We start from the raw sequence: 13,540 nt of genomic DNA, 5'->3' as shown, positions 1-13,540 counted from the left end.
CTTGGTGTTGATTCTTCAGTTGATCATGAAGCAAAGGTCTCTTCCCATCAATAAGGAATAACCAAGAGCTTGTGAGCAACAACACCAACATGATGTTTTTCACCATTCTAACCTTAGGAGTGATACTCACCATTATCTTTCCTTCAATTTTCCTTTCTCTTTCCAACTGCAAATCAAGGACAATAACATATTGTGAATAATAAGCATACAAAAGGATTGAGTAATTATACCTACAAAATGTTGATAATAAATTAGACACATTAAAGAGAATAATATTCAAAGCTAAGGTTTCCAAATGAAGTAGTGTATTACTATATGTTTTCTAAATCCTACAAAAAGAGGTATCTAATTTGACTATTAATTCTCACCAAGTGAGTTCATGAGAAAAATATTTGAAGCTATATGTTTGAAACCTTGAAGGAAAATGAGGTATATAAAGAAAAAAAATTAATGGGGAATTATTGTTGTCCTTCAAAGGATAAGTGGGTTTCTCATAATTCATCAGATAATGGTTTTGAATAGATTTGATTGATGAGTTTGAAGGAATTAGTTCACTTCTAGAGTGAATTGGAGCAATATTAAAGTCCATTTTAGTATAGAAGAAAAGTTGTAATTACATTGCTCAATAACATGACATCAAATCAAATGTGCATTATTTTCTAGACATGATTTATACACTTTGGGATCATTTAGGGCACCAACTAGAAGTTAGTAGACTGGGTTATTATAGCCCACTCCATATTTAGGGTACCAAATATAATAGCGGTATGTACAATTATTTATAACCTACAATTAAGTATAGTAAATACCATTTTAAAACCTCTTTGCTATAGTATTTACTATTTATCGCTCATCATTTATTTTCTTCTTTGATAAAGTGTTTACTATTTCTCATCCAAACAAAAATAATTACACCCCAAACATAAACTATTATAACCCAAATTAAAATAGACTACACCCAACACTAACTATTATAACCCACCACCACATACTATAATAACAAATTTGGAACCTCAAATATCCCTTTAGGAGCTATTTTGCACGTTGAGTTGTATAAAGTTTGGAGTTAATATTCTTAGAGTTAATATAAATATGGAGTTAGGAAATATGTGTTTATGGTATGCAGTTGTTTAATCTAAAGTTAAGAAGTTTGTGCTTGAGGTGTAGAGAGTGAAGTTATTAAGTCAGAGAACCATTGTATTTGAGATTAACAAAATACTCTTTTTTGATACAAACAACAAAATTACAATATATTTTCACATTAATGGAATGTATGAATGTTAATATGTACAAAAAACAAAGTAGGTCATCAGGATTTTAGGGCTTCTTATGACATCTTATGTCAAATTGTATGTTATGGCTTATTATGCATGTATGTTTTATTGTTGAAGATAAAACCCCCACATCAGCTAGGTAAAGGGATGATCATATAAGGGAGAACAACTATCATTAATGGTATGAGACTTTTTGGGTGAAACCAAAAGTAAACTCATTAGGGTAAAAATTACTATATAAGACGACATGAACTAATAATTTTGATTTTGTATTTAATTAAAACACTTCATTGACCTAAGTAATTTTTTTTTTTTTTTGTAATTTTTGATAAATGATCGATTGAGTTGGTCGTAAAAGATAGTCATTGGAGATGATTGATGGAGTTGATGGTCGAAATTTGTGCAGTACTCATACCCAAATAGATCTCAATTATGAACTATCATCAAATCAAACATGCAATGTCAAGAAAACTATCATAATTCTAAAATTGTCGTCGTAGATGTACGATGACGGGTTTAATGTCACATTTGGATTTGTAATGTACGATGATGGTTACTTTGATATCGGTTGTAAAATGACATCATTTGCCAACTACGTCATATCATATGATGACAACAAATAATAGGATGGTTGTGAAAGCATATCACACGCATGCAATGTCAATGACAAACTGTCATCAAATACCAAATTTGTGGTAATGTCTGTGGAAAGGCTACACAGTTTTCATATAATACTTCCACAAAGTTCGATCATATCAATTTCAATGAAGTTTATCGCATATCCAGCCCATTATTCAAGTCCTAGATATATATACTTCGTTGAGTTTTTCTTTGCGTATATAAAGTTTTTTAGTATTAAATTGCATGAAAACAAATAATGAATATTGTGACTATAATTATATATTAAAATATATGGTTAGAAAGTGCGACTTAGGAGAGTAGTGATTAATATGTTGGGTTTGTGCAAAATTAATCCGCAATGGACTCCAATGTGTGGTTGAATTAAAAGTGACAAATGAATAACAACTCGAACAAGAGATATGTCCCCCTACTCAAGTAGAGGATTATGGAGATTTACTAAGCATAATTTTTCGTCGACTAAATTTGAGAAGATCCATGGTACACATAATGACATTGATTTTCTTTTTATATAAAGTGTGTTTGGCTGAAATCTAAAGCACACTTTCACTTGAGATTTAAAAAATTGAAGGTAACATGCCAACGTAAAAACATGGAAAAATTCTTTTATTCTAAATACGCTTGAAATATTAGTATTCGAGGAGATAAGTTATTTATTTTCGAACTTAGGACATGTTTTACATTGTTTTTTTTCTTTTTTAGGTCAACAACATTTAGGGTTGAATCACAAACTTGTTGGTTGAAGATATATGTCTTAATCAGTTTGAGTTGTGATCGAATTGACATGTCTAAATTTTCTTTATGACTACATGTAAATGTCTTGTTATTCTAAACTATTCTAGTGCTAGTTATTCTATATGATCTACTTTACAATCAATTTAAGTGCCTGTAGACTTCACCTACTTGAACATAATACAATCGGTTAATGTGTGTGTCCTCAACTAAAAAGTTAGTGGTTTGAAACCTCTCACCTTACATGTTGAGCCTCTAGAAAATAGGTGCCTAAAGAAGTACCTTCAGACATCATTTCCTATGTCAAAACTTGTTATGGGTGAATTTGGGTCTGACGAAATAAGTCAAAAACCAGGATAAGATAAGATAAGATTTAATACTGATTTGGTAGGGATTAGGAAAAACTCATATCCTAATTCTAGTAGGATTAAAGTAAAATCCTCTCTAAATACATCATTATAACTTCATATGAGATAACTAAAAACTTTTAGTTCTTTTCTCTATTCTACAGTTCATCATCTCTGATTTTGGCATGGGTAGGTCAGGTGCATTTTCACCTGTCTAGATTTTGGCATCAACAATTAGCGCCATCTATAGGGATGAGAGTGTTCTACCTTTTTATTCATAATTAAAGAAAATCAAAACCAAGTTGAATTTTTTCGCAATCCAGCCCATGGAAATTCTTGTGGTAAAAGACATTGAGAATTTCACATTCATATAGTCATAAATCAAAGAAAAAATAAAACTTAAGAGGAAAAAAGTTCTATGGTGAAAGACATGGAAACTTCATCCCATAGTTAGAAAGCCACGGAAGGCAAATACTAGAGACTAGAACAAACAAGATCATGCAAGAATGCAAGATACTAGTGGCTTAGAATAGAAGAAAAAATAAAATACTTTTCAACCTTGAAGATTTCTATTAGATTATAAAATCTCATATATGTTTTATTTCAAATTTGAAATTTTCTAATGCTACATAAAAATTAATAGCGATTTTGTTTAAATCTAACTCGTGTTATTTATTAATTAACTAAATTATGCATGACTAAAGTGGCCCAAATATTAGGGGTATTTAATCAATCAAATACATTCATAATATCAATCTATACAAACTACTACTACATGTGGATAGTATTAGCAGTAAGACAATGTCAATATGTAGGGAAGCGCGAGATATGTTTTACTCAGTCAAAATCCTAGTTAAAGCGGTAAATAGGGGATTGTGTGTGGATAAGAAATATAATGCAAAAAGAAAGGATAAAGGGGAAATGTAACCTAAGATTGAATTAATTTAGTCTAGGAGTAGGTGGTAGTCCGATGTAATTTGAACATACATACATTTTAAACATACATTTTATTAGCAAGCACACATTGAATTACTCAACTGAACCAACTCGTTCGCATAAGGGACTAGCAACTTGTTGGAAAATTCAGGCAAGTGCCCTAACTATTAATTAAGACTTACATCCTAATAAATCTATATATTTTTATCCTACTAAGTTCAATAGCATCCATATAGGTGTTAAAACAATTGTATTAAGCTTAAAGGTTCCCTTATCATGATTAATTAATTGGATATCTTAATTAACTAGTTTATTTGTTCTTTGAACTTTAGTTGAGCATGCATGGAAGATTTATGGATAGTCTATATCTCGAACATACACGAATTCAATTTTTGTTTCTCAGGTGATTAAAGCAAGATAAAATATGGGAGAAATGCTCAAGCTCAAATCTATAGTAAAGATGTGCATCAGGATCTAAGGCATCAATCCATTCACAAAAACATATTGACATTAACCATAAGCTTAAGGATGCAAGAAATTACAATGCATTGATAAATGAAGTTCAAATCTCCCAAATGTACATTGGATTTTCTATTCCTGAACTAGAAACCTAACCTTGAAGGCACATTGTAACAATAAAGATGTGGTTGGGCAACATCCAAAGTTAGATTACAACCCAAAAATAAAAGCCTAAACTACAAGAAAGGAAGAAGAAATAGAAGAACAAGAATGCCTCTCAAGCTCCTTCATGGATCCCCCATATCCTCTCTATGAAAAACCCTATAATGAGAAATATATATAGAATATGAAACGGCACTACAACGCTGTAGACAACGTTAAGGGTCAAGTGAACAATAATCCCAGTATCTCCATATACACATGTTGGATGGATCTTGTTGGTGTTGCGGTACCACAACGCTATCACCTATACCTTGCACACTACGTTCATGTGCTCTACACCTAATGGATGATGGGTGTCGCGATACTACAGGGCAGTGTCACAGTGACTGCCTACATGATGCTCTTTGTGATGGTGCCATGCAGTTGTGCGGCATCAGTGCTTTGGGGCATTTCTTTTTTGTTATTTCTCGTCCCATGAAGTTCAATATAGTTCCTAATAGCTCCAAATTAACATCGAAATGATACATAAGACTTTAGAATCAATGAATTACTCGAGATCCTACAAATATATAGACATTAAGAACATTAAACATAATAAACGAGCAAGATTAAAGATACTAAAATAGCTCTTTCGGGAGTTATCAATGATATAATTATTTTGTTATAATCCTTTTTTTTCTTTGTAAAATTTTGTGCTCTAGAAAATAATACTCCCAATTTGAGCTCTAAGCATCCTGCTCATAACGAACCAAAAAGTTGAGCTATGAATCCCAATTTGGGAGTGGGAGTTAATGTTGTGAGTGAATTTAGACCTAACGAAACAAGTCAAAAACGAAGATAAGATAAGTAAGATTTAATTCTAGCTTGTTTGAGAGTAGGAAAAACTTATATCCTAATTCTAGTTGGATTAAGGTAAACCCTGGATCAAATCCCCTATAAAAAATCATTATAACTCCATATAAGGTAACTAAAAACTTCTTGCTTTTTTCTCTATATTACAGTTCTCCATCTCTGACTTTCCCATCAGAGCTTTTATTCTTTTCTTTATTCTATCGTTGTTGTCATGAAATCAGGTGCATTTTCTTCTATCTTAACTTTGACATCAACAAAACCAATTTTAACCTAGGTCAAGATTGCAATCTCCATGGTGGGTTTGTGTAATTGCAAATAAAACATTGGCACGTTGATTCCATAAAAGTTATTTCATTTTCCTCCTCTATTAACTATGATTGTCCTTTCTGATTTTGAGAAAAATACAATTTTCCTCTTTTGTTTGTATTTGAATCTTTAAGTAGTTTTGAATGTTATTTTTATCTCAGAGTTTAAGAGCATTAAAATATAGGTAATTGCAACGGATAACATTTTTAAGGATAATAATCAAATATATAATAACATTTAAAAATATTGTAAATATAACAAAGTCGATTAACAATAGACTTCTATTGCTGATAGACTTTTACCAGCAATGTGATTTATCATTGATAAACTTCTACCAATAATATGGTCTATCATTGATAAACTAGCTAAATTTTATCATCTTTATAATATTTTTTATATTATACTATATTTGTTAATATTTTAGATTTGATTACTATATTTGTAATTGTCCCTAAAATATATTATATACCATTTATATTTTTTCATTACATTTGAGAATGGTGTCTCTTTTAGGTTCTTACTTTTCTTTCATTTTGACATTCCTCTCCTTATCGCTCCTATCAAATTTGTACGGTCATTAGATGTTATAAAATTGTTCAACCCCAACCTCCCGCTAAAACTATTATTTAATCACATCGTTTATTGATTTATTCATTGAAAAGGTGAAACAAATCAAAACAAAGAGTTAAAAATCTCCTTCCATCCCATGTAATATCAATCTCGAGGTCAAATATTTGATCTCTTATCTCATATATTGTAGAAAAAAATTATTATTCATTTTTTATTTTCAATTTACAGAAAATAAATTTATAAAACACTACTTCTATCATGTTTTATTATTCTGTTATTTACTTTTAGAAGTATTTTGAGAAACTAAACCAGATTTTGAAATTTAAAAAAAAAAAAAAAAACAATGTTTTAAAACTTGTACTTATTTTGTAATTTGAGTAAGAATTTATATGTTTAATTAGAATAAGAACATGTAAAAATTATGATAAATAAGTGATAAGAAAACCAATATAATTTATTTATTTTTAAAAAGATTTAAGGAGATGTTCGGAGCACCAACTTGAAGTTACTGAATGGGCTATTATAATCCGCACTATGTTTGGAATTCTAATTATAATATTTATTATTTTAAATTATTATAACCTACAATTTACTATATTTCAAATCCTTCATTTATTATTTGTTACAGGGTTTCCTATTTTCTAGTTCTCCTCTCTTTGTTACTACTATTTCCAATCCAGATTAAAATGATCTGCACCTCAAACACAAATTATTATAACCTATAAATTATTATATCTTACAAATTATAATAATCACGAAGTATAATAACCAACTTAGCACCCTCGACGCCTCTTAAATTACTATTTTGAAATAAAGTGGTGAAGGAAGACATTAACGCTCCATTTAAAGAAGAATTGGAGACTCTAAAAAAGTACAAGTTTGTTAGAGTGGGATATAAACACCACTATCTTCAAAACACATACTAATATTATATATAAGATTCATTGGGATCTTTTTTTTTTCCTTTGAAGATAGAGGATTTCTTCTTTTACTGTTGTTTATGTTACAAAATATTATATCTAAAGAAGACCTATAACTTGTACATGTACGATTTTAAAGCTTGCAAAATTACCATCCAGACAAAATTATCATATTTACAAATATATCTTACAAATAAATAAGCGTGATTACAATTAATAGCATTTCTAGGGCTAATAATGAAGTGTATATCAACATTTTTAAAGAATTACAAATATAGCAAAATCTATTCGTGATAGACTTTATCGCTGATAGACTTATATTAGCGATATGGTCTATAGACTCTAGGAGGTAGATTTAAATTTGGTCATATTAGCAAATTTTTTTTTTTTTTTTACATTGTGCTATATGTGCTAAATATTTTGAGTCTGGTTGTTATATATACTATTTTTCCTAAATAATTTATAGATTTTTTTTTTTTTACTATGTAATTTTTTTTTTCTTTCTTTTGTTATTGACTTTGTTTTAATATATTAATGATACATTGTAATTATCTATAGACCATTTATATGTCTATTACTAATAGATTATTTTTACATCTATCACTAATATTAATAGACTACAAATGTCTATTATTAATAAATAATTTTTATGTGTATTATTGATAGACATTATTAATACGTATATTAGTAATAGTGTGTAACACTCAAGTTCAAGAAGGGTACATGAATGAATTGAGATCACATTCAAATGAGATGGGATTTGAGAATATGAAAGTATGGTTAAGAAATGTTTAACGTAATTGATAACTATTACCTATATCAACAAGTGTACTTTTATTTTCGGTGGCTCAACCATGGAAACTTAAAAGTTAAGTGTGCTTATTTTGAGGGTTAGGTGATTTCTTGGAATTTTTTAGGAAGCATGTGAGTGAGGACAAAATATGCTAAAAGGACTTGTGTTGGTTTGTGTGGTTAGTGTTCAATCTTAAAAGCAGTTCAAGAGAGAAGTAAAGATATTGTTGTCAGTTACTACCTAATAAGGTGCACCTTTCTTTTCAAATGTTCAATCATAAGAACTTCAAAATTAACTGTGTTATCCTTGGAGCAATTCTATGTTGGATAACAACTTGAGAATTTTTTTGAAAAGTATGTGAGTGAGAACAAAACATGTTGAAACTCACATGTTAAAATGACTTGTGAATAAGGATGATGTTGTCAAGTTGCGGGAGAATGACAAAGCCAATTTATGTATTATTGATGAGTCTAACCAAGAAAATTTGTCTACTTGACCTTAACATGCCACTAATAATAAATTTTTATTTTAGGAAAGAGGTCACTAACAAACAATCAAAATAATATATCAATATGGTGCTTGCCCAAACACTTTAATTTTTAAGTCAGCTTTTAGCACAAGGGTCAAAGTAAACTTTACGGGAAGAAGATGAACCTACCTGATGAGTAGCTTAACCTAAGATCTCCTTCATCCTTTTACAAACAAGATTCTAGAAAGCTAGATCCGACCAATAATGAGTGTCAAATAGGGCATACCAAGAATAGACCCCAAAGAGTGGGACAAGTTTACCTCGCCCTTGATTTCTAAGGCCGAGGTGAACCCATTAGACTAGACAGCCCAATTGTCAAGACCAAAGCAATCCAATTACTTCGTGCTCTCTTCAATGGCATATGTCGAAAGGAGAGGGGCAAGTTGGACTCCACCTCAAGCTGGTAAATAGGGTCGAGTTGTCCCATCGTGTCACCCACTCTCCATTGGTATCTCTCATAGGCATGTTTTCTGATTGTCTTGGCTCTATTTTGAATGAGACAATTTTCTTGGTCTTAACCTCAATTTAATTTTCTCTCTTTTACTTTCTCATAGGGTCCAAAATTTTCCATAAGATAGTAAAAACATTCTTTTATTTTTTTTTCCTTATTTCTCAATAGAAACAATGTAATCCTACAGTCTAGACTTAGCCTCGAAAATGGTTTTTATCTGATAATAAAAATTTGATTAGAAACGTCACTAAAATGTTCACCATCCATAAAGCCAAATTGATTAGGAATATTGTTATGCCCACCAATTATTTGTTGATCAATAATCACCATGCTCGCCATTAAGTACCGTCAGCTACAATGCAAATCATTCATTAATGCTGATTTTGGTAATACTCATTTCTTCCATAGAATAATGTGTGTAACTTGCAATATATAGAAAGAACAAACAATATTTATCTTCATTTTCTATTTTGGATGCCAAATCATATATCAAACCGGACCTATATTATATATAAAAACTGAAAATCAGACCAAAAATAAATCGAATCGAATCGTTTATATGTATATATATTATTTATATATAATAAATATTATATATTATACCTAAAATCTGAAATCAATCCAAACAAATGGTTCGATTTGGTTCAAACGAAATCGAGTCATGATTTGATTTGAACCAAAAATTATTTCGATTTGGTTTGGTATATATCCAAAATTGAATTTTTGGGTTCCATTCGATTTGGCAGTCAAACTGAATCAAACCAAACCGTGAATATTGGAGAACTGCAATTTTACTAGAAAGTTGAAGCAGTAGGGTTTGTTAATCGTCCAATAGGAATGGGCTAGTTCCAACCCTCCACTCGAAGTGGAGTCAAATGTATTGGAGGTAATTAATGTGTTGTGTATGAAGGAGACTTCTCTTGCTAAGATAGGTATTCTTATAGAGGATATTTTTTTTCTTTTTCAGGATTTGACACACTCGGTTAAAATTGCTCTTTTTCGTCACATCCTTAGGAGAACAAATCCGATCATGCTTTAACTATTTTGGCATCTTCACAAATTTTTTTTTTTGACAGATATTTTTCCAAATAGTACCACGAGAAAATTAGGATGCAAGTGGCGTTTGTTTGTTGGTTTGCTTTAACTATTGAGTCACTAATATTATTCCACTATTTGAAGCCATATTTGGCATCAAACCCTCTAGACTTGTTAGCCTCTAAAATAGTTAGCACATAATTCATAATTGATTAGAAATCACTAGAATGGTGAATGTACATAAAGAAAATTTGATGGAAAATATTATCCCCCACTAATTGAGTTTTGTGGCTTAATTAATTATCATGTTCTCCATTAAGTGGCGTCACCTACCATGCTAAACATTCATTAATACTGATTTTGGCAAGACTTTCGTTTTCTTCAATGTAATCATTTGCAAATTGCAATATATAGAAAGAAAAAAAAAAGGTACAATTATTGATTCTATTTCTTTTTCTTTAAAGTTAAAGTTCAACCCCTCAACCCCTAATGCATCGATAATTTTCTTAATATAAAAAAATTAAGATGCTCATACTGTGATATAATAATCAATTTGTTTGAATTTTTCTTTTTTTTCGAAAACAACCAATTTTTAAAAAATTATTTAGATATCATATATTTCATATAGATACTCTCACTTTTCTCCCATTTGTCCAATTCTTACACCAATTTTCTCACAACAAAATATAAATCAAGACCTTAAGTTAAAGCATAATATCCCACAAAATTCCAAAATCAAAGTCTCCCTTTAAAACTCACCAAAACGATAAATAGTCAAACACAAAAGAATATTTTTGGGTATTAACACATACTTAATGTTTACCAATTTGTAACGAAAGTTACTGTAATCGAAATGAGATTTCATTGATGGATGAATCGTAATAGACCTGAATCGCAAACATAATTTGATTTTTTTTTATTATGTTTACTTAGAATTATGAATCTATTACATTCCTTTCAACCAACTATGCCCAAGCTAAATCAATTGAGAGATCAACGTTATCATTACCATTTGACCCAATGGTAATGGTAAATGTAATAATAAATGTGGTAGATTCATAATTCTCATATTGTAACAGTATTAACATTTGCAACAATAATGGTAACAGTAATAGTCGTAAGTCTCACGTAATTTGCAAGCATAATCAAATTGAGCACCCTTCATTCCTAAACTCGATTGCCTATTTTGATTATAAATTTGGCAACACAGCCCCACAGTTTATTACGATTACAGAATACATGTAAGTAACAACAAGATTAGGGTACTAATGCAACTTTTAAAAATATAGAGATATTTTTTCAACAAGGTAGTAATAGTTTCTGTTCATATATTAACAGTAGGGATATTTTTTAACTTCTTTTTAAGTTAATGATATTTTTTAAACTTTTAGTTCAAGAGTATTTTTGCGTTTTTCATCCCAAACTAATGGTAAAGCTATTTTTGAACTTATTCTAAAAGCTGAAGAGTATTTTTTAAACTCCTGAAATTTAGAGATATTTTTTACACAAAATACAATATTTAAGAACATTTTTTATAATTTAGCCAGTAAATTTCTCATTTAAGTAATATTAGGAGTGCTTGTAATATTATGTTTATGTTCTCAATTTTGTCCCTTTTACCATTAAGCTTTGGCTACGAAGTTCGGAAAGAATGATCAATGTATCAATTTTTTAGGAAACTTGTAGTAGGTAGTTAAAATATTTCCCATCCTTTGTAAATATACCAACAGTTTTTTAGTTTTACACATATGACAAAATATTCGAAATCTAATTTTGCTTATTTTTTAAGTTGTTTCAATCTTATCCTTATAGAATTTCAAATAGAACAATGATACATCAAATCAAGTACATCCTCCATATATCAACATGTATAATTAGGTGTATCAAGTGTATCGTTGATATACAAGCACTTGTATTCAGGTATATTCAATTTTTTTTCTTTTTTCTTTTTTTTCTTTTAGTAATATAACAAATTGGACAGTTGTTAGAAAAAACACAACATTTTTAAATATTCAAATTTAACCATGGTTTTTTTAGCTTCGTAATTGTAGAAAAAATAAACAAGAAATTTGATTTCTACTTTTTATATTTCCGGTTCTACCTTCGTTTGTGTATTAGCATATATATTAACCGTATATTATTTTATGTTAGATATATCAATCAACTAATATACTTTATATTTGGTATATCACTCAATTGATATATTTTATATTTGGTATATCGGTTAATTGATAAATCAAATATAAAGTATATTAGTTATACAATTGACAAATCCAAGTTATCATATCAAGGGATTAATCTCGTTAAATCCCAAGTGAAAGCATTAGAACCATTGAATTTATTTACGAATTAGAGAAAGAAAAAACGACTAACCAAGAAAGCTATACCTTAGCAAAGTATGAAGATCATATAGTGAGTTTTTAATCTTCATTGTTCTCCAATTCCAACAAGGTTCAATCTTCTTTTACATAGCAAAGAAGACTAACCAAGAAAGTAAAAGTATGAAGATTGTATGGTGAGTTTTTAATCTTCATTGCTCTCCAATCTCAACAAGGTTTAATCTCCCTTTACAGTGTCTTCTTTGCTATGACTCAACCCAAAAAGACCATAAACTTATAAGAGTCCCAAAGTATGGAGGAAGATTTTGAGAGAACTCTCTCTCTAGCAAGAAGCCACCATTTCGCTTAACCCATATAAGGTCTGGCTAAGGCAACCCTAATATATATGGATTTAATCAAGTAATTCCAAATATGAAAGTAACTTTCTAGCCAACTTTGATTCAACACGACTTTGTATTCGTATGTATTTGGCTTGCAATAAAAGTTAAAAGTAAGAAATGGTCCTAAACTTCACCATTTCTTCTAACATGTACTAGCTAAGAATGTCAAACATCACAAAACTCAACCACATAACTCTTTAAAAAAAAAAGTTATATTGTGCACTTATGCTGCCCAAACATTAAGATTGAACATTTCATCATGCAAATAACTCATTCTCTCATATCCTACAAGTTTGGATTCTTTTTTTTTTAAGTAGAAATGATGACAATTCTTTCAAATATTTGGCACATGCTCTACATCATTTCATCATATAAACATATTTCAGAAGTCTACTTGGGCAAGACCTCCCATAAAGGTGGTTGAAGTATTTCTTCTAAATCATGTCACTACCATCTAGTTTCTTACATACCTAAGCAAATGATAGCAGTTAGTTTCTCATTTTACACTCTGTTGGCTTGCCACTGTTGACTTTTCATGTCTATTCTCACCACAAACCCAACAAAGTTCTTTGAAATGCACTTATTCACATCATTTCTGGACTCATTCAGATTCTCGAACTGTTAACTTATTGGGTCCTCAATTCTCATTATAGGAGGTCAAACCAAGGACCTAACTAGGAGCATAAGCTGGGAATCTCATTCATAATTTTATTACAGATGATACACAAGGAATCAGTTCTTCCTTCTAATGACCTGCATATCAATGATTGTTTTCTTGGAAAAGACCATGCATGTAATTGTTTGCCTTAGAGGATA

The sequence above is a fragment of the Benincasa hispida genome, chromosome 9, assembly GCF_027475165.1.
Source record: "Benincasa hispida cultivar pf3 chromosome 9, pf3_genome.v1.1, whole genome shotgun sequence".
Lineage (NCBI taxonomy): Eukaryota > Viridiplantae > Streptophyta > Magnoliopsida > Cucurbitales > Cucurbitaceae > Benincasa > Benincasa hispida.
This window is presented reverse-complemented; position numbering follows the sequence as displayed.